Source organism: Saimiri boliviensis, chromosome 10, assembly GCF_048565385.1.
Source record: "Saimiri boliviensis isolate mSaiBol1 chromosome 10, mSaiBol1.pri, whole genome shotgun sequence".
Taxonomy (NCBI): domain Eukaryota; kingdom Metazoa; phylum Chordata; class Mammalia; order Primates; family Cebidae; genus Saimiri; species Saimiri boliviensis.
In genome coordinates this window covers 16,747,687-16,769,974 of record NC_133458.1, presented here as the reverse complement: position 1 = coordinate 16,769,974, position 22,288 = coordinate 16,747,687, and the positions used below count along the sequence as shown (strand labels likewise).

Sequence of the window (22,288 nt, the reverse complement as noted above, 5' to 3'; positions counted from 1 at the left end):
GTCCCTACAAAGGACATGAACTCATCCTTTTTTATGGCTGCATAGTATTCCATGGTGTGTATGTGCCACATTTTCTTTGTCCAGTCTATCATTGATGAACATTTGGGATGGTTCCAGGTCTTTGCTATTGTAAATAGTGCCACAATGAACATACGTGTCCATGTGTCTTTGTAACGAAATGATTTATAATCCTTTGGGTATATACCCAGTAATGGGATTGCTGGGTCAAATGGAATTTCTATTTCTAGATCCTTGAGGAATCGTCAGTCTTCCACGATGGTTGAACTAATTTATACTCCCACCAACAGTGTAAAAGTGTTCCTGTTTCTCCACATCCTCTCTAGCATCTGTTGTCTCCAGATTTTTTAATGATCGCCATTCTAACTGGCATGAGATGGCATCTCAATCTGGGTTTGATTTGCATTTCTCTAATGACCAGTGGTGATGAGTATTTTTAAAAATATGTTTTTTGGCCTCATAAATGTCTTCTTTTGCAAAGTGTCTGTTCACATCCTTTGCCCACTTTTGAATGGGTTTGTTTCTTTTTTTCTTGAAAATCTGCTTTAATTCTTGGTAGATTCTGGATAGTATTGGAAGTTCTAGCCAGAGCAATCAGGCAAGAAAAAGAAATAAAGGGTATTCAGTTAGGAAAAGAGGAAGTCAAATTGTCTCTATTTGCAGATGATATGACTGTACATTTAGAAGACTCCATCGTCTCAGCCCAAAATATCCTTAAGATGATAAGCAACTTCAGCAAAGTCTCTGGATACAAAATCAATGTGCAGAAATCACAAGCACTCCTATACACCAATAACAGACAAACAGAGAGCCAAATCATGAGTGAACTCCCTCTTACAACTGCTACAAAGAGAATAAAATACCTACGAATACAACTAACAACGGATGTGAAGGACCTCTTCAAGGAGAACTATAAACCACTGCTCAAGGAAATAAGAGGACACAAACAGATGGAAAAACATTCCATGCTCATAGTTAGGAAGAATCAATATTGTGAAAATGACCATACTGCCCCAAGTAATGTATAGATTCAATGCTATCCCCATCAAGCTACCATTGACCTTCTTCACAGAACTGGAAAAAACCACTTTAAACTTCATATGGAACCAAAAGAGAGCCTATACAGCCAAGACAATCCTAAGCAAAAAGAACAAAGCTGGAGGCATCATGCTACCTGACTTCAAACTATACTACAAGGCTACAGTAATCAAAATCACATGGTACTGTTACCAAAACAGAGATATAGACCAATGGAACAGAACAGAGGCCTCAGAAATAATGCCACACATCTATGACCACCTGATCTTCAACAAACCTGACAGAAACAAGTAATGGGGAAAGGATTCCCTGTTTAATAAATGGTGTTGGGAAACCTGGCTAGCCATGTGCAGAAAGCTGAAACAGGACCCCTTCCTTATACCTTACACCAAAATCAACTTCAGATGGATTAAATATTTAAAAATAAGACCGAACACTGTAAAAACCCTAGAAGAAAACCTATGCAATACCATTCAGGACATAGGCATAGGCAAGCACTTCATGACTAAAACACCAAAAGCATTGGCAACAAAAGCCAAAATAGACAAATGGGATCTAATTAAAGTTAAGAGTTTCTGCACTGCAAAAGAAACAATCATTAGAGTGAACTTATTAGAGTGAACTGGCAACCAAAAGAATCAGAAAAAATTTGCAATCTAGCCATCTGACAAAGGGTAAATCTTAATGACCTTGGATTTAGCAATGGATTCTTACGTCTATGACACCAAAAGTATGAGCAACAAAAAAAACTGACAAATCATACCTTAACAAAATTAAAACCTTTTGTGCAATGAACATTCTCAAGAAAGCAAAAAAAAAAAAAAAAAAAAAAAAAAAAGAAAGAAAGAAAGAAAGAAAGAAAAAGGCAAATTACAGAATGCAAGAAAATAGCTGCAAGTCAGGAATTTTATTAGATCTAGTATCCAGAATACATAAAGGTTATCATGGAGGTAAACAGTAGAGTAGTAGTTACCAGAGTCTGGGAAGGAATGGAGGGAGAAGGAGATAAAGGGAAGTTGGTTAACGGGGACAAGCATATAACTGGATAGAAGGAGTAAGTTCTAGTATTTGATAGTATAGTAGGGAAATTATAGTTAACAATATATTGTATATTTCAAAATAGCTAGAGGAACTGTATCATTTCCAGCACAAAGATAAATGTTTCAAGTGATGGGTATCCCAATCACCCTGATTTCATCATTATATACTGTTTACCTATATCAAAATATCAGATGTACCCAAAAAATATGTATAATCATTATGTATCATTTTTTTTTCTTTGAGATGGAGGCCTGCTCTGTCTCCCAGGCTGGAGCGCAGTGGCATAATCTTGGCTCACTGCAACCTCTGCCTCCTGGGTTAGAGCAAGTCTCCTGCCTCAGCCTCCCGAGTAGCTGGAATTACAGGCATGCATCACTGCACCCAGATAATTTTTTTGTATTTTTAGTAGAGATGGAGTTTTACCATGTTGGTCAGGCTAGTCTCAAACTCCTGACTTCAAGTGATCCACCCTCCCTGGCGTCCCAAAGAGCTGGGATTACAGGCGTGAGCCACTGTGCCTGGCCACAATTTAAAAATTAACAAAAAAATAGTGTAGACTATAATGTAGTCTAGTAATGTCCAATAGTATATGTCTTTTAAAAAATACATATCTTAATTTTAAAATATTGTTAAAAACCACTAAAAATTACTTTTTGAGACAGAGTCTCACTTTGTCACCCAGGCTGGAGTGTCATAGCACGATCTCAGCTCACTGCAGCCTCTGCCTCCTGAGTTCAAGTGATTCTCCTGCCTCAGTCTCCCAAGTAGCTGTGATTACGGGCAAGTGCCACCACACTTGGCTAATTTTTGTATTTTTTGTAGAGATGGGGTTTCACCATGTTGGCCAGGCTGGTCTCGAGCTCTTGACCTCAGGTGATCCACCCAACCTCAGCCTCCCAAAATGCTGGGACTACAGATATGAGCCACTGGGCCTGGCCAAAACCCACTAACAATTAACCTGAGCCTTCAATGAGTTACCATCTTTGTGTTGGTGGAGGGTCTTGTCTCAGTGTTGATGGCTGCTGCCTGATCAAGACAGCACTTGCTAAAAGTTAGGGTGGCTATCACAATTTCTCTTTTTGAGATGGAGTCTCACTCTATTGCCCAGGCTTTGAGTGCAGGGGCACAATCTTGGCTCAATGCAGCCTCCGCCTCCCAGGTTCAAGCAACTCTCCTGCCTCAGTCTCCCTAGTAGCTGGGATTACAGGCAACTACCACCACGTCTGGCTAATTTTTGTATTTTTAGTAGAGCAGGGGTTTCACCATGTTGGCCAGGCTGGTCTCCATCTCCTAACCTCAGGTGATCCGCCCACCTTGGCCACCCAAAGTGCTGGGATTACAGGGGAGAGCTACTGCGCCCGGCCAGCAATTTCTTAAACAAGACAACCATGAAGTTTGCTGCACTGATTGACTTCTTTTCACAGAATATTTCTCTGTACCAGGCAGTATGGTCTAGTAGCATTTGAACCACAGTAGAACTATTTTCAAACCTGAAGTCAGTCCTCTGCAATCTGTCAGTGCTTCATCAACTAATTGTATATAAAATTCTAAATCTTTTGCTGTCATTTTATCTGTGTTCATAGCATCTCCAGCAGGAGTTGACTCCATCTCAAAAAACCACTTTCTTCGCTCATCTGTAAGAAGCAACTTCTCATGTGTTCAAGTTTTATCATGACATTGCTATTGGCCTGTTTTGCTTTCTTATCATTTGTGTATTCACTGGAGTAGCACTTGTAGTTTCCTTTATGTCTGACAGCAATTCAGCCCCTTCCTCCACTGAAGTTCTGAACCCCTCAAAGTCATCCATGAGCATTAGAATCAACTTCTTCCAAACTCCTGTTAATGGTGCCATTTTGACTTCTCATGAATCACAAATATTTTTAATGGCATCTAGAAAGGTGAATTATTTGCAGAAGATTTTCAATTAATGTTGCTCAGATCTATCACAGGAGTAACTATCTACGGCAGCTATAGCCTAATGAAAGATACTTTAGTAAGAAGAACTGAAAGTCAAAATTATTTATCCATGGGCTGCAGAATGAATGCTGTATTAGTGGTTAGGAAAACTTTACTGAGGCAAGAGGATCACGTGAGACCAGGAGTTTGTGAGACTAGCCTGGGAAACATAGTGAGACCCTGTTTCTCTTTAAAAAAAAAAAAAAAAAAAAATTAGCTGGACATGGTGGTATGCGCCTGTAGTCCCAGCTACTCAGGAGGCTGAGGCAGGATTGCTTGAGCTCAGGGGTTCAAGGCTGCAGACAGCTACGATCACACCACTGCACAACACCCTGGGCAACAGAGTAAGACCCTGTCTCAAAACAAAAAAAAAAGAGAACATTAATCTTTCTTGTACATCATCAGAGCTCTTGGGTGACTGGGTACACTGTCAATGAGTAGTAATATGTTGGAACGAATCTTTTTTTCTTCCAACAGTGGGTCTCAACAGTGGGTCTCAACAGTGGGCTTAAAATATTCAGTAAACCATGCTGTAAAAGAATGTGTTGTCGTCCAAGCATCATTGTTCCATTTACAGAGCCAAGACACAGTAAATTTTGCAGAATTCCAACAGGCCCTAGGATTTTTGGAATGATAAATGAGCACTGACTTCAACTTAAAGTCAGCAGCAGCATTAGCGTCTAGCAAGAGTCAGCCTGTCCTTTGAAGCCAGTCATTGACTTAAGGGAATGTTGTGGCTGGTTTCATCTTCTATCCAGATCACTAAAACAATCTCCAAATCAGCAATTAAGTTGTTTTGCTTGTCTTTTTTTTTTTTTTTCGAGACACAGTTTTACTCATCACCCGGACTGGAGTGCAATGGTGCGATCTCAGCTCACCACAACCTCTGCCTCCCGGGTTCAAGTGATTCCCCTGCCTCAGTCTCCCGAGTAGCTGAGATCACAGGCATGCACCGCCACGCCCGGCTAATTTTGTATTTTCAGTAGAGACAGGGTTTCTCCATGTTAGTCAGGCTGATCTTGAACTCCCGATCTCAGGTGATCTGCCTGCCTTAGCCTCCCGGAGTGCTGAGATTACAGGCATGAACCACCGTGCCCAGCCTCACTTTTTTTTAAATTAATAGAGACGAAGTCTTGCTATGATGGCCAGGCTGATCTTGGACTCCTAGCCTCAAGTGATCCTCCCACCTCGGCCTCTTAAAGCACTGGGATTACAGATATGGACCACCACGCCCAGCCTGTTTTGCTTTCTTATCATTCATGTATTCACTGGAATAGCACTTATAATTTCCTTCAAATACTCTGCCTTTGCATTCACAATTTGGCTGTTTGGCATAAAAGGCATAGCTTTTGACGTGCTTTCTTCACTAAGCTTCAATATTTCCAGCTTTTGATTTCAAGAGAGAGACATATGACTCTTGGTTTCACCTGAATACTTAGAGGCCACTGTAGGGTTATTAATTGGCTTACTTTCAATATTACTGTGTCTCAAGGAATAGGGAGGCTGGAGAAGAGTTGGGGGAACAGCCAGTCAGTGGAGCAGTGAGAACACACACATTTACTGATGAAGGTTACTGCCTTACATGGGTGTGGTTTGTGGTACCCCCAAACAATTTTACAACAGTAACATGGAAGATCATAGAACACCATAGAACACCCAAACAAAGTTTGAAATATTGCACGATTTACTAACATGTGACACAGAGACACAAAATGAACATATGCTGTTGAAAAATGGTGCCAAAAGATTTGCTTGATGTAGGGTTGCCACCAACCTTCAATTAGTAAAAACAAACAAACAAAACACATTATCTGTGAAGTACAATAAAATGAAACACAATAAAAGTATGCTTATAATTCTACATATAATTTCTGCAATGCTTTACAGTTGTTGTACAAAGAAAAAAATGTCTACAATCATTTCTATTGTGTAGCGAATACCACAATTACTTTTGCACCAACCTAATATTTAAAATGTAAGCAAGTTATAGGTCCAAACCTATGTGTCGCTCTAGCCAACTCAGTTCCTCACAATGAGAAGTAACTATTATTTCGTTTTAAAAGTATTTTTTTTGAGATGGGGTCTTGCTGTGTTGCCCAGGCTGGAATGCAGTGCTGTGATCTCAGCTCACTGCAACCTCTGCTTCCCAGGTTCAAGGAATTCTCCTGTTTCAGCCTCCAGAGTAGGTGGGATTACAGGCACACACCACACCATGCCCAGCTAATTTTTGTATTTTTAGTAGAGATTGGGTTTCACCATATTGGTCAGGCTGGTCTTGAACTTCTGACTTTAGGTGATCCACCTGTGTTGGTCTCCCAAGTGCTGGGATTACAGGTATAAGCCACAGTACCCAGCCTTAACTATCTATCTTTAAAAAAAGGACTTATCTTCGGCCAAGTGCAGTGGCTTATGCTTGTAATTCCAGCACTTTGGGAGGCCAGTGGGGGTGCCTTAAGGCTGAGGCAGGAGAATCACTTGAACCCGGGAGGCAGAGGTTGCAGTGAGCCGAGATTGCACCATTGCTCTCCAGCCTGGACAACAAGAGGGAAACTTCACCTCAAAAAAAAAAAAAAAAAAAAAAAAAAAAAGGACCTATCTTCTTCAAGAAAGAATATCAAAAAGGATAATTTTCCTATGGCTTTCTGCTATGAATACCACAGCAGTCAGCTGATCTTATCTCTTGTCAAACATTCTGCACTAGGATCTTAAAAATTCTTTCACTGGTTTACTACCTTTAATATAGTTAACATTTTAACCCTGGAACATGGAATCATTCTGAAGATGCTCTACCATGTCTTATCTTACTGGATCCCATTTAGTCACACCAAATGACTCCACATCTTCTCCCCATAGGGCAATTTTCTTTTTCTTCTATGGTACCTTTATTTTTCCAGTTTGCGATGTAAGCTTTCTTGGGCTTGGCCTTTAATTTCTAGTATACATCTTTTTCAAGGCTTCTAAAAATGTGTTTTTAAGAATCTCTAGTTAATTAATATTATTCAAACATTTAGTAAAATGTGAGGCACTGTTCCTGTACCAGACACATAAAACTCTACCCCATCCTTAAAACACCTACATTGCAACATAGAGCTACTTCTTTAAAATATTCTAAGCCCATATTTTCTGTTTCTTTTTCTAAAGATGAATAATCATACAATAGATCATTCTGGCTTTCTCCCTTCTGAAAAACTGTTTGAATGGTGAATATGTCCTTAAATGATGATGATTATACCCTGATTTATCCACAGACCTCTCTGCTCACTAACTGAAACTAACCCCAATACGTATGTGCTATGTATATAAAAGAATTATCATTTTATAGATTATCTCTGTTATTAATCAGGTCACAAACATTCATTCATTAAATCATTACACCACGGTAAAATATGTATTCCATGTTACAGATGAATAACGGTAAGGTTTAGCAGGTTAAGTAATCATCCCAGCTTCATACCAAGAGGAATTTGAATTAAATTCCTTTGATTCAATCCTTTATTGAATCTAGATCTATTTCCCTACAGTAATCAGAAGTAAGGTGGTATTTCCAACAAAGGTTTCAATGAAACTAAAAATCCAAGAAAGAATGGCCATCTACAGTAGACTTTGATAACAAAATTTGGTGCTTGCTTTGGCAGCACATACACTAAAATCAGAATAGTACAGAGAAGATTAGCATGGCCTCTGCATAAGGATGACATGCAAATTCATGAAGCACTCCATATTTTTTAAAATTAAAAAAATTTAAATAAATTTAGATTTGACCAACACACTCATTTTATAAAAAGAATTGTAGGTTTTGGAAATTCAGAGAAAACCACACTCCTAATTTTTAGAAGAAGATAAGAATTTAACAGAGGCATGAGATTATCTTTTACTTTTCCAGAAGCCCCCAGTTTAAATCAGATCCCCATTACAGGGTTGTCAAACATTTTGGTTTCAGGATCTCTCTCTTTCTCTCTCTCAGTGCACATGCTCGTGTGCACACACATCTTTTTTTTTTTTTTTTTTGGAGATAGGGTCTCATTCTAGCCCAGGCAGGAATGCAGTGCGTGACCACAGCTCACACAATCTCAAACTCCTGGGCTCAAGTGATCCTCTCACCTCAGCCTCCAAAGTAACTAAGCCTACAAGCACACACCATCACGCCTGGCTAATTTTTAAATTTTTTTGTAGAGATAGGGTCTTGCTATGTTGACTCTTCCTGCACTGGTCTCCCAGAGTGTTGGGATTACAGGTGTTAGCCACCACACTTGGCCCCTTCATACACTTAAAAAGTATGGAGGACCCCAGAAAGCTTTTATCTACATAGTCTATCGCTATCAGTATTTACCACATTAAAAATTATAACCAAGAAATGTTTAAAACTCATTTTAAAATAACAAAAAACTCATTAACAAAAGTGATCTATTTTCAAATGAAAAAAAACCAAAAAACAACCACATTTTCCAAAACAACGAAAAATGAGAAGGCAAAGTGGGACTGACTGACTGACTGAGAGACAGTCTTGCTCTTGTCATGCAGGCTGGAGTTCACTTTAACCTCTGCCTCCTAGGTTCAAGCAATTCTCCTGCCTCTCAGCCTCCTGATTACAGGGAGGGATTACAGGTGTGTACCACTATGCCCAGCTAATATTTGGATTTTTGGTAGAGATGGGGTTTCACCATGTTGGCCAGGCTGGTCTTGAACTCCGACCTCAAGTGATCTGCCCACCTCGGACACCCAAAGTGCTAGGATTACAGGTGTGAGACACTGCACGCAGCCCCAAAGTGGCTTTAAAAAAAAAAAAAATTTTTTTTTGGCCAATTTCTTTAATGTCTGCCTTAATAAAAGACATCTGGATTCTACTGCCTTCTGTATTTAATCTGTTGCAATACCATACATCCTATCACTACTATATACTCATAAGAATGAGAATGAAAAGGCAAATAATATCTTAGTAGGATTATAAAAATAATTTTGACCTCAAGGGCCATAATATGGTTTCAGAAACCTGGAGGCACCCTTTACTATTCCTTCATACCTCTTACTAATATTTAGTTACATATTTGTGCCCAGATTTTGTTCAAAGTCTGTGTTACAATGTAGATTCCACATATGTAGCAACTGTGTCTATTTTTATACCTAGATATGTCCATATTGTCTACACATAGTACCTGGCACATAATCAATTACATAAACATTTATTGCATAATATACTATAATGTGATAGTAATATAAACTACTATAGTTAAAAGAAGATAAATGTGCAATATCAATCTGGAGGCAAATTTGAAAGGTTTCATTCATATTTGATCTGGATCCTAAACAATGAGTAGGATTTTGTTAAGTGTATGTGGGAGCAAGAGTATTTCAGCCATAGTAAATAATCATCAGTGGCATCGAGGTAGAGGATATGTTCATGATACTTACTGCCAATAGTTTGGTATGCTTATAACATAGGTGAGTAGGAGTTTAGGAGGAGATAAAGATAGTAAGAGGAGACTGAAAAATCTGCAACAGAGTTTGGATTTTGTTTTAGAGGCAAGGATCAAATGTCCTGAAACACCCATTGTTTCAGTTCCTTACACTACCATTTATTAGATGGGCTTGGATAAGTTTATTCTAAATTTTATTCTGCTCATACTTCCTTCACAGGGTAATGGTAATAGTTTATGACATAATCATTTCATGTGTCACCTTGTTTACTGTCATGACTCTAGTCAAAATTATCATCCTTTCTCTCTGACCTACTACTACATACAAAGGCATCCTAACTGGTTTCCCCACTTCTTTTGACCTAACTCCTATTCTGTTCTCATCCATTCTGTAGTCAGAGTGGAATCTGTAAAACATGTAACTGATTCACAACACTCCCCTTGCTTAAACCCTTTAATATCTCCCCAGTCACTCAGAATAAAACCTAAACTTCTTGGTATAGAGTGCAAGATCTGAAATGATCTCATCCTAGCCTACCTCCTGCCTCATCAAGCACTACTCACTCTAGCCATACTCAATAAACTCAACCACAATTTCAGCAGCAGAGCAAAGCCTTCATAGATGCTATTCCTTCTTCCTGGAATACTCTTTGCCCAGCACCTTTCTAAACTAAGCACAGCTTCTTCAGATAGTTTAAATCTCACTTTTTCAAAAGAGCCTTTCCTCATCACCATCCTCCCAATCTAAATTTGATGCTCATGAAGCTCTCCCATCACCCCGTATTTTTTATTTTGGACAAATATCACAATTCAGAATTCATGTGTGTGTATGCATGTATTTTTTAAATAATTTGTTAAGTGAACAACTGATTGCAGAGACCACATCTAAACCTAGGACACAGTAATTTTTTAATGTAGTTTTTATTGTTATAAATGGCTTTTGATCTGATTAGACATTACATTTTAGGATGTCTAATCTGGCGATAATGTTTATGTTAACCAACAAGCCAGAGAGGTACTGGAGGCAGGGAATCCCATTAAAACTATGCTACAATTATAGACAAGTAATGAGAGTCTGAACTACTGTTAAGGAATACTCTCACAACAAACCTGTAAGGTAGCAAGCAGGAAGCAACAGTTTTGAGAGTAAATTACCATTCCAAAACAGAAAGTTTGAAAACTTTGTATTATAATTCGGCTACAAGTTTGACAACCAAATAAGTAGGCTGCTGAGAGAAATTGTAGTTCCAACTCCACAAGTAAGTCATCACAATTCCAACACTGGTATGGTGCAAAAGAAGCCCCTATAGTCAATGTAATTATGTCCAGTGGCTAATTAACTGAAAAGGTCAGGGAATCATGAGGAACGGTAAACACAGGCCTTGAACATTTTAAATACTTAAAACTGTAAAATGAACATTCATTCTCTAATCTTTGATATAGGACCAACAATCTTCCTTTAAATATAATTCACATCAATGGAGAACACCAGTTAACCTGATGAGTTGGTTAGGTAGAGGTCAGTTCAGCGAGCTAAAATTACTTTTCCTTTTTGAGTACTATGGCTGCAATGACACAAACTGAACAATAAGTTACAATGTGATGGCCAAATGAGTGGTTTCCAAATAGGTATGCACATACACCCGAGGACCTGTAGGAAGACTCTTTGTTGGGCATATAGGTAGGCTACATTACTTAGTTAATGTGTTCATCTAGAAAATTAGAAAAAGTCAGCATTTGATATTTATTTATTTTTTGAAATCCAGGGTTTCACTCTGTGCCCAGGCTGGAGTGCAGTGGTGTGATTACAGCTCTCTGCAGGCTCAAACTTTTGGGCTCAAGCAATTCTCCCACCTTGGCCTCCCAGGTAGCAGGGACTACAGGTGCATGCCACCATGCTTGTCTAATTTTTTAAGTTTTTCGTAGAGACGGGAGTCTTGCTACGTTGCCTAGGCTAGTCTCGAACTCCCAGGCTCAAGTTATCCTCCCCATCTTGGCCTCCCAAAGTGCTGGGATCACAGGTGTGAGCCACCGTGCCTGGCTTCAGTATTTAATATTTACATAGGTACCCTAACCTATGGTTAGTATCAGAGATGTGATACAGATAGTCAAGAGGTCTGCTGAAGACTGGGCATTTCATACAGCAGAACACTTGACAGTGGCACTCTCCTCTTTCATTTGTCTTACTGTGACATACTATGACTCACATATACTGATTTAAGTAAATGTATGGATTGGATTATGTTACCGAGTTTTTTTTTTTTTTTTGAGGTGGAGTTTCGCTCTTGTTGCCCAGGCTGGAGTGCAATGGCGTGATCTCGGCTCACTGCAACCTCCGCCTCCTGGGTTCAGGCAATTCTCCTGTCTCAGCCTCCTGAGTAGCTGGGATTACAGGCACGCGCCACCATGCCCAGCTAATTTTTTGTATTTTTAGTAGAGACGGGGTTTCACCATGTTGACCAGGACGGTCTTGATCTCTTGACCTCGTGATCCACCCGCCTCGGCCTCCCAATGTTACCGAGTTTTAACTAAACCTTATAGAATGAACAAGTGAATAAAAGAATTCCTACAAACAGATCTCAAACTTCATACTGAAGAAAACATTATTGCTGCTAGAGGAAAAAAAAAATCAAAATTAACACTTTCCTTACTCTAGCACAAGCTGTTTGTCATCCATAATACAGGATAAAAACAATGATCTAATCTAGTGGTTCTTAACCAGAAGTAATTTTGCCTCTTAAGACATTTGGTAATGCCTCACAGCATTTTTGATGTTTCTACGGGGGAGGGGGGGGGTAATACTGTCATCTTGTGAGTAGAGGCCAGGGAAGCTGCTAAACATCCTACAATGCATATGATGCCCCCCACCCCGCCCAGCAAGAATTATCCACTTCAGAAACATCAATAGCACCAGTTGAGAAACCCTAGCCTAATAATCCCTGACAAGAAACTGGCTGTTTAAAAAATTATCCAAATTACTTAAAATATGAATTTGTACACATTATTATAACGATCAACCTTAGCCTAATGGTATGTTGTAATTTGAACTATTAGCGAAGGCCAAAAAAAACTTCATAATTTCATTTTTAGCTTAGCTTTTTTAAAATTCATGTTAACAAGTTCATATTTTATAAAGTATTACCATTTTCTTCAGTGGCACACATATAGCATACATAAAACAGATATGTACTGGGGTAATAGCTCACTTTTTTTATGATAGAGCACAAAATTTTTAAGGCTGGAGACTACTAACTCAAATACTGAAGCTAACAGATATCAGTGTATTAATACAAGAGAGTTTATTAAAATTCAGATTTAAAATCCAAACCAAAAGAAAAAAGAAATGAAGAAAAAGAACCTGGCAATGCAATGTTTTATTTTCTAGGGCTACCACAGTCCAGGGTACTAAGCAGATTCAAGACAATATCCAAATTCAAACCATCAGTCGAAAGGTGTAAGGAGAGCAACACAAGCTGTCAACTGTGGTTAGTAATCTCAAGAAAACAGATGGTTGTACATTATTTGATAGGAAGCAAGGGGGCTCCAATAGCATGGAAGTTAATGGCATGGACTCTAGAGTCACAATGTCTGAGTCCAAGTCCCAAATCTTCTACTCAAGCAGTGTGCCCTTAGGCAAGCTGCATAACCTTTCTAAATCTACTTCCACTACAAAATGGGAATTATAGTATCTAACTCTTAGGGTTGGGTGAAGATTTATGGTAAGGCATAGTGAATAAGAGTACACACTTTAAAATAAGAATTCCAGCTCTGTCACTTAGCTTTGTAACCTTAGGCAAATTACTTAACCCCCAAGTGTCAGTTTGTTGATACATCCCTATTATTTGAGTGATACAAACTTCATAGATTTGACCAGAGAATCAAATGGAATCCTCAGTGCCTGGCACAAATTAAATAATAAACAGAAATAACAAATGAATTAGATATCCAGTTCATTATATTTAATCATAAAATTAAGTGGTACATTATTACTATACAACTTTTTTGGGGATAATCTCTGTAGTTCCACAACGACTATCTTTCAAACACCTAATGATAGATATTCTTCTGTTAGCCAATACATATTTACCAAATCCCTACTATGTGCTCAGGCTCATGCTGAGTTGAGGATAAGCAAGACTGACACATTCTTGTAGCCCTCAGAGAACTCACATACTCCATCTAGATTTTTTTTTCTAAGCTAAAAATCCCTACTCCTTTCACTGTTCTTCAATGATTTAGTAACTTCTCACTCTTAAGTGTACTGACTTCCCAAAATTCTACATATCACTGTCTCACTAAATGAGTTTTCCATCTTAACCTCAGGTTAAAAATCAAATCCAGATGCCAAGGCCTCACCCTCAAAAACCAGAACCTCTCTGGGTAAAAGACCCAGGTATCTGTACTTTTTGAAGTTCTCCAGGCACTTCTGATGTGCAGCCAAGGTCAAAACCAAAATAAAACACTACTCTAACATCTGTCACCCATACCTGAATGAAAGGACACGTATTTTAATTATCTATTATGAGAGTAAAATGAGATTATTTCCCACAATTGCCCAAGATTATTAATGCAGCCTAAGCAAGTTTTTTAAGAGGTATATCACAATTCTGATTTAAATTAAAAGTATAACTTATTTATTAATGTATTCATGTAACATGCATTTTTTAAAAAGACTGATTATCTATCATGAACTAAGGATACAAAGTGTCTTTGCCTTCAAAGATTTGAGCTCATAGTACAGTAGAGGTATTAGAGACACCTATACTACAAAGTGGTTACTTCAAATAATCAAGATGTACCTAAAATACTATGAGAGTACCAAGCAGAGAAGATGATAGGGTGTGGAGTAGAGGGGGAAACAAAAGTACTTAGAGAAAGCTTCTGGAAAAGATAACCAGAACTAAATTCTGAAGGATGAGTGAAAGTTGATGAGTTCAGTGTTCTTCAAGGGAGTCTACAGTCATCCTTCCATATCCACAAGGGACTGGTTCCAGGACTCTCTCCTACAATACCATGATCCTTGGATGCTGAAGTCTCTTATATAAAAAGGGAGGGTACTTATACATAATTTATACTTTCCATATACTTTAAATTATCTCTAGACTTCTTATGACTAATACAAAGTAAATGTTACATAAATAGTTGCTACACTATATTATCTTGTATTTGTATTATTGTATTACTTTTTATTGTTTTCCTAATACTTCTGTTCCACAGTTGGTTGAATCCTAGGATGCAGAACTTGTAGATATGGAGGGCCACTGTAAAAGTGGCATTTTGGGTGGGGCAATTCTTTGCTGTGTAGGACTTCTAGTGCACTGTGTTACTTGATCTGTGGGCATTAAATCCAAATAGTATCCTCTAGTCATGGCAATCAAAATATTTCCAAACGCCTCCCAGCAGGGCAAGTATCACCTCAGAAACCACTGGAAAAAAAAATTGGGTGGTGGGGAAAAGATGAAGGAAGAGAGCATTCTAGGACAAAGGGACAGAAACAACAGGAAATAATCATGAAAAATGCAAGGGTTTGATTGAAATTAAATAGCATTTCCCTAAAATATTTCAGAGAACATTAGCATATACTACACAGAAGCAATGTTCCATAGTCAAGGAAGTTTATAAAATCCTAATTTAGACAAAAGTAAGGCCAGGTGCAGTGGCTCACATCTATAATCCCAGCACTTTGGGAGGCCAAGGTGAGTGGATCATTTGAGGTCAGGAGTTCAAGATGAGCCTGGCCAAGATGGTGAAATCCCAACACTACTAAAAATATTTAAAAGCAATTAGCTAGGTGTGATGGCACGCACCTATAATCCCAGCTACTTGGAAAGCTGAGGCAGGAGAACTGCTTAAGCCCAGGAGGTGGAGGATGCAGTGAGCTGAGATCGTGACACTACACTCCAGCCTGGGTGACAGAGGGAGACTCTGTCTTAAAAAATAAAAATAAAAATAAAAAAATAAACAAAGGTAAGTTTCTTTACTACAGTTTTTCTCAATCACTACTATGCTAATATCCAATTATGAAACCAAAAAAGGGGAGCTATGTATTATTGTACAGGGTACCACCTGCTTGCCAAATCAATTCAGATACATTTTAGATTAATACCTTAATATGTGAAATACAGAAATCAAGTAAGATTCAGATGACACGGTATCCCTCATTTGGTCTTAGAAACTCAACAGGTTAGGTAATGAGGAACATTTAAAATTTCCCAAAATTGTAAACTATGGAACCTACCTTTGGGAGAACACTTTGAATATTCAGTATACACAATATCAACTTTAGGAAATACTGTGCTAGAGCATTTAGTACACAGCAAGGATGGCGGATAGACATGGGTAGAGAGGTAGGAAAGAGCAAGATCACAGAGGACCTAAACTATGACATTTTGCAGAGTTCTTATCTGGTTTAGACATGTGTTTTTAAAGTGAAACACAGACCTCCCTGTCTTTACTTTCCCACCCCCAAACGATCCAGGGAAAAAAACAATGCATGAGATCAAGTCACATAAAATAAAAGCAGTGGCACTTTGCTAGAGGAGAGAACTGGTCATTTTAAATTTTATTTTAAATTTATGTTGGGGACTAGTTCCTTTGTAAGAATAAATGTTGAACATAAGATATAAAAGGTTAAAGCTAAAGGCAGCTAAGCAGAACAAAATTAAAAATCAATCATCAGGCCGGGCGTGGTGGCTCACGCCTGTAATCCCAGCACTTTGGGAGACCGAGGCGGGTGGATCACGAGGTCAAGAGATCGAGACCGTCCTGGTCAACATGGTGAAACCCCGTCTCTACTAAAAATACAAAAAATTAGCTGGGCATGGTGGCGCATGCCTGTAATCCCAGCTACTCAGGAGGCTGAGGCAGAAGAATTGCCTGAACCCAGGAGGCGGAGGTTGCGGTGAGCCGAGATCGCGCCATTGCACTCCAGCCTGGGTAACAAGAGCGAAACTCTGTCTCAAAAAAAAAAAAAAAAAAAAAAAATCAATCATCAAACAGGAATCAATTTGATGTCCAATTTCACCTATCTCCTGTCTGGATAGAGTCTTCATCCTGACTGAATAACTGGCTTGGCCCAAAATGGCAGAAACGGTGAAAAAAAGACATTAAAAACAGAGGAGTGATGTATTCCCTGGGTAGAGAACACAACAGATTTGGTGAATGAGCTTTTTGAGACAAGATGTCTGAGAAAAAGGTTATGCCTACTTAGGCTTATTCTCCCTGCTGTTCCCCATAACATTCTTAAGCAAAGAGCAGGCTCAAACAGAAGTACTCAAAGACAACAAGGATGAGTAATAAAAAGAATCCATCAAAGGGCCTATGAAGAGAAATGTTAACACCCCCACCCCCCCATACCACCAATTGAGAGACCAGTGAATGAGAGAAGAAACATAATAGGCAAAGGCAGATGAACTAAATAACAGAAATCAGTCACGGAAACAAAAGAACTGTCTAATATATCCCCATCTACCATTATCAAATGCATTTTAGGGGAAAAAAATGACTCTGAGAAAACTAAACTGAAGAACAGATGAAATGGGAGATGAGGCAGCAGGCAGTGGCTCACTGCTGTAATCCCAGCACTTTGGGAGGCTGAGGTGGACAGATCACTAGAGTTCAGGAATTTGAGACAAGCCTGGCCAAATGATGAAGCCCTGTCTCTACCAAAAAATACATAAAATTAGTCAGGTGTGGTGGCACACATCTGTACTCCCAGCTAATCAAGAGGCTGAGATGGGAGGATGGCTTGACCCCAGGAGGCAGAGGTTGCAGTGAGCCAAGATCACACCACTGCACTCCAGCCTGGACAACAGAGCCAGATACTACCTCAAAAAAAAAAAAAAAAGGAAATGAAAAGTGAGTTAGCAGGGTCCAAGAAAGACATGGAAGGTAATAAAAAGACCACTTCAGAGATGAAGGAAACAGAAAGAAGTGACTGAAGAAAAAAGGAAGCCATTCTTCAGAAAAAACAGAACTACTTGATAGGAAAATCGGCTGATGAAAAGATCAATAAAACAGCAGAATTAGAAATCAAGGAGTCAGGGTTTTAAAGAATTAAAGGTGAATATTAATCCCATTCAAACATGTAACTCTGAGACTTAAGGATAAAATAAAATGTATTTTCTTTTCATTGACAAGGTTTATATCCCATATGAAGAGATGAAAAAAAAATTTTAAGGTTGCTGAGGAAATGGAGGTATAAGTGGATTGATTTTCTTATCTTTATTAGCAAGGAGTTAAAATAATCCCGGTTATTTTCACAAATCAAGAAAAGGAGGCTTTCAGATATTAAGTATTTGAAGAATAAGATTTATAAACCACCAAAAACTATTAGATGGGAAACAAATACACACATACTCACGCGCGCACACACACACACGCGCGTAAGAGACAAAACAAAGCCCCCAAAGAAAAATGTAATTAATAATATGGGAGAACTGCCTTATCAACAAAATATAAATGAGATAAACTCATCTATTAAGAAAGAAAGAAAGAAAGAGAAAGAAAGAAAGAGAGAGAGAAAGAGAAAGAAGCAAGCAAGCAAACAAACAAACAAACTGGGCTCACAAACCAAAGCCCTGAATAAATGCTGTATATAACATCTACATCTAAAACTCACTCAGAAAGGTAGAAAGTAAAAGAATGGGCCCAGAGGCCAGGCGTGGTGGCTTACGTCTGTAATCCCAGTACTTCGGGAGGCCAAGGCGGGTGGATCATAAGTCAGGAGATAGAGACCATCCTGGCCAACATGGTAAAACTCTGTTTCTACTGAAAACACAAAAATTAGCTGGGCATGGAGGCGCATGCCTGTAATCCTAGCTACTTGGGAGGCTGAGGCAGGAGAATAGCTTGAGTCAGGGAGCTGGAAGTTGCAGTAAGCTGAGATTGTGCCACTGCATTCCAGTCTGAAGACACTAAAAAAAAAAAAAAAAAAAAGAATAGGCCAAGAGATTACTTAAAGCCTAATGAACTTAGTTTCAAGAGACATATTCTTTGGTTTATATAAAATCTGGCCAAAATCAGAAAAATCTGGGAAGTGAATCAGCTCTAACAACACTAATGTATAATTTTGATACCAAAACTATGGCACAGCTCAGACAGCTACAGACTAAGCTCACTTATGAATACAGCTGTAAAATTCCTAAATAAAAACCTGTATTAGGCAAACCTAATTCAACAATCAATTAAAAGAATATACATTGTGATAAAATGTATCCAGTCATACAAGAGTTGCCTACTCAAAACTAGGAAGTCTACCAATAAAATTACTTGCATGAATAGATCAATGTAGGAAAAAAACATGATTACCTCAATAAATGTAGGAAAAAAATCTGACAAAATTCAATGCCCATTTATGATTTTAAAAAATACCCAACTATCAGCAAACTAGAAATGGAAGAAACATTCTTAAACTGCATATAGGGTATCTACAAGAAGTCTTTAAGTCACCAAGTTTAACAGAAGCATCCCCACTAAAGACAGGAGAAATAAGGATGCCTGTTATCATTACAATTATCAAATATTATAATGGAGGCACTAGCCATTGCTTTAGAATAAGTGGGGGAAAGGGGGACATAAAGATAGGAAGATAAAGAGATAAAACAATCATTATTTTTACTTATGAGTGTTACTTAATAATCCAAGACAATCCACTGATAAATTTTAGTAGTAATAAATGTTCTGTAACAATTAGATATAATATCCATGTACTAAAGAGTCACCAGATTTCCTATATATCACTAACAATAAGAATTTTTTAAAATTTTTGATACATAATTGTACATATTTATGTACATTATGATACATAATAATTGTACAGATGTGTAATGTCAGTGATCAGATCAGGGTAATTAACAGAGACACCATCTCGAACATTTGTCACTTCTTTGTGTAATGTACACATAGTGATATCTAATGTACAGTGATCAGATCAGGGTAATTAACACAGACACCATCTCAAACATTTGTCATTTGTGTTGGGAACATTCAATATCCTCCTCCTAGCTTTATGAATCTATATATTATTAACTATAGTTATCCTATACTACTATAGAACACTAGAACTTATTCCTCCTATCCAGCCGTAATTTTGTATCCATTAACAAATCTCCCCAGGGCTTCCACTCTACCCCTACTAATCCCAGCCCCAAGTATCCTCTGTTCTGCTTTTTACTTCTATGAAATCAACTCTTTTTAGTTTCCACATAAGAGTGAGAACATGAGGGTTTATCTTTCTTTTGTTGGCTTATTTCACTTAACATAATGTCCTCCAGTTCCAATCATGTTGCTGCAAATGACAGGATTTTTTCTTTTTATGGCTGAATAGCATCCCACTGCATATATAACCACACTTTGTTTATCCATTCTTCTGTTGCTGAACACCTAAGCTGATTCCGTATCTTGGCTACTGTGAATAGTGTGCTGCAATAAACATGGAGATGCATATGTCTCTTCAATGTACTGACTTCTTTTCCTTTGGATAAACAGCCAGTAGTGGGATTGCTAGATCACAAGTAACTCTATTTGTAGTTTTCTTCTTATTATTTTTTTTAATTTCTTGTTTTACCCTTTGTAACCTTTGTAACTATTTGTAGATTTCCAAGGAACCTCCATACTATTCTCCATAGTGGCTATACTAGTTTACATTACCATCAAAGGCGTGTAAGAGTTCTCTTTTCTCTGTATCTTCACTAGCATTTTTAATTTTTTGTCTTTTTCATAACAGCCATCCTAAGAGGGGTGAGATGATACCTCCCTGTGGTTCTGATTTGCATTCCCCCAAGTTTTCTTCTAATAGTTTTATAACAGTCATCCTAACTGGGGCCAGATGATACTAAACTGTGGTTTCATTTTGTAGTTTTGGGTCTTACAGGTAGGTCTTTAATCCATTTTGAATTGATTTTTGTATAGGGTGAGAGGTGGGGGTCTAGTTTCATTTGTCTGCATATGAATACGCAGTAAAAAAATATATATTTTTCTAAACATCACATTCACAATAGCACAAAAAGATTCTCAGAAATAAAACCAACCGTCCATATCCCAAAAGGATGAGAACATTATGTGGAAAACTACAAATCTTTAAGGAAAAAAAAAAAAAGAGACAGCATAGTGGCTCACGCCTGTATCCCAGCACTTTGGGAGGCTGAGGCGGGTGGATCACCTGAGGTCCAGAGTTCAAGACCAGCCTGGCCAACATGGTAAAACTCCATCTCTACTAAAAATACAAACAAGTAGGCTGGGCGTGGTGGCTTATGCCTGTAATCCCAGCACTTTGGGAGGCCAAGCCGGGTGGATCACCTTAGGTCAGGAGTTTGATACCAGCCTGACCAGTATGGTGAAACTCTGTCTCTACTAAAAATACAAAAATGACCCAGAATGGTGGCTTGCACCTACAGTCCCGGCTACTCAGAAGGCTGAGAGGAGAAGTGCTTGAACCTGAGAGGTAGAGATTGTAGTGAGCCAAGATTGTGCCACTGCGCTCCAGCCTGGTGACGGAGTAAGACTGTCTCAAAAAAAAAAAAAGGGACCTAAATAAATGAAGACAAAAACCATGTTCATGAATTGGAAAACTTAATATTGTGATTATAAATCTCTAATATACATGTCCCTATATTAAAATATAAACTTAATACAACACAATGAAAATCCCAACACTACTTTTTACAGAGCTTCACAACCTAACCCCTTTTTTTTTTTTTTAAACCGAATACCTAAACTTCAAGGACACTGACAATCTAATTCTAACGGTCACATAGAAGAGTAAATGAGCATGTATTTGCACAAAATAAACAAAGATAAGAGAATGGCATTTACCAAAACCAAAGATATAAGGTAATAATGCGGACTTGATGCTGTTACAGACAGAAAGGTTAAGAAACAGCCCAGAAATCAGTCCATGGCAATCTGGGAGAAATGAAAGCTTGCTTTATAAATAAGTGAGAAAAAGACTATGCACATATTTACAAATGGTGTTGGGAAAATAATATCTTCCCCAAGGTATCTTCATATAACAAGTACTGCTTAAATACCTAAACAAAAATTTTTTGTGATTTTAAATTTATCAGAAGACAATATAGAGAATATCCTTTTTAACTCTGGATGGGAAAGATTTCTTAAAAATAAGGAAAAAGACTGCTAAACCTGACCACATAAACAGCAACAACAATAAACTTCTTTACAAGGAAAGGCTAGGTCAGGAACAGTGTCTCATGTCTGTAAACCCAGGACTTTGGGAGGCCAATGCAGGAGGATAACTTGAAGCCAGGAGTTTGAGACCAGCCTGGGCAACATAGCAAGACTCCATCTCTACAATTTTTTTTTTTTTTTTTCAAATTAGTTGGGCACAGTGGTGTGCATTTGTCCCATCTATTTAAGAGGCTGAAGTTGGAAGATTGCTTGAGCCCAAGAGGCTGCAGTGAGCTATCATCACACTACTGCACTCCAGCCTGGGCCTCAACAGAGTGGGAGGCCCGTCTCTAAATGAATGAATGAATGAATGAATAGAAGGAAATCTTGACATATAATGGATAAAGAAGACTATCCATAAGAGAACACCTGAAAATAAGTTTTAAAAACAAATAGGATAATCTACAAATGGCCAAAGATATCTACAAACAATTTAAGAAAAAATCCAAAGGCTAATAAATATATGAAAATATACTCAACCTCACTAGTCACCAGAGATGAAAATTAAAGTAAGATAAATTTTTCCTTGTTATTATAAACGTATGTAGAGAAGAGTTTGCAAAACATCACTCCATTAAAGCAGGCGTCCCCAAACTACGGCCCGCGGGCCACATGCGGCCCCCTGAGGCCATTTA

General features: G+C 38.3%; 1 protein-coding gene and 1 non-coding gene across 10 annotated transcripts in view; one reads left to right on the top strand and one right to left on the bottom strand.

The window, feature by feature from the left end:
• Positions 1 to 22,288, bottom strand: part of BRAF (B-Raf proto-oncogene, serine/threonine kinase) — a 207,442-nt gene that overhangs the window by 158,132 nt on the left and 27,022 nt on the right. The window lies entirely within an intron of this gene.
• On the top strand, positions 7,673 to 7,779 carry LOC120365432 (U6 spliceosomal RNA). Its single transcript, XR_005580374.1, has one exon. It is a non-coding gene; the product is annotated as a U6 spliceosomal RNA (small nuclear RNA).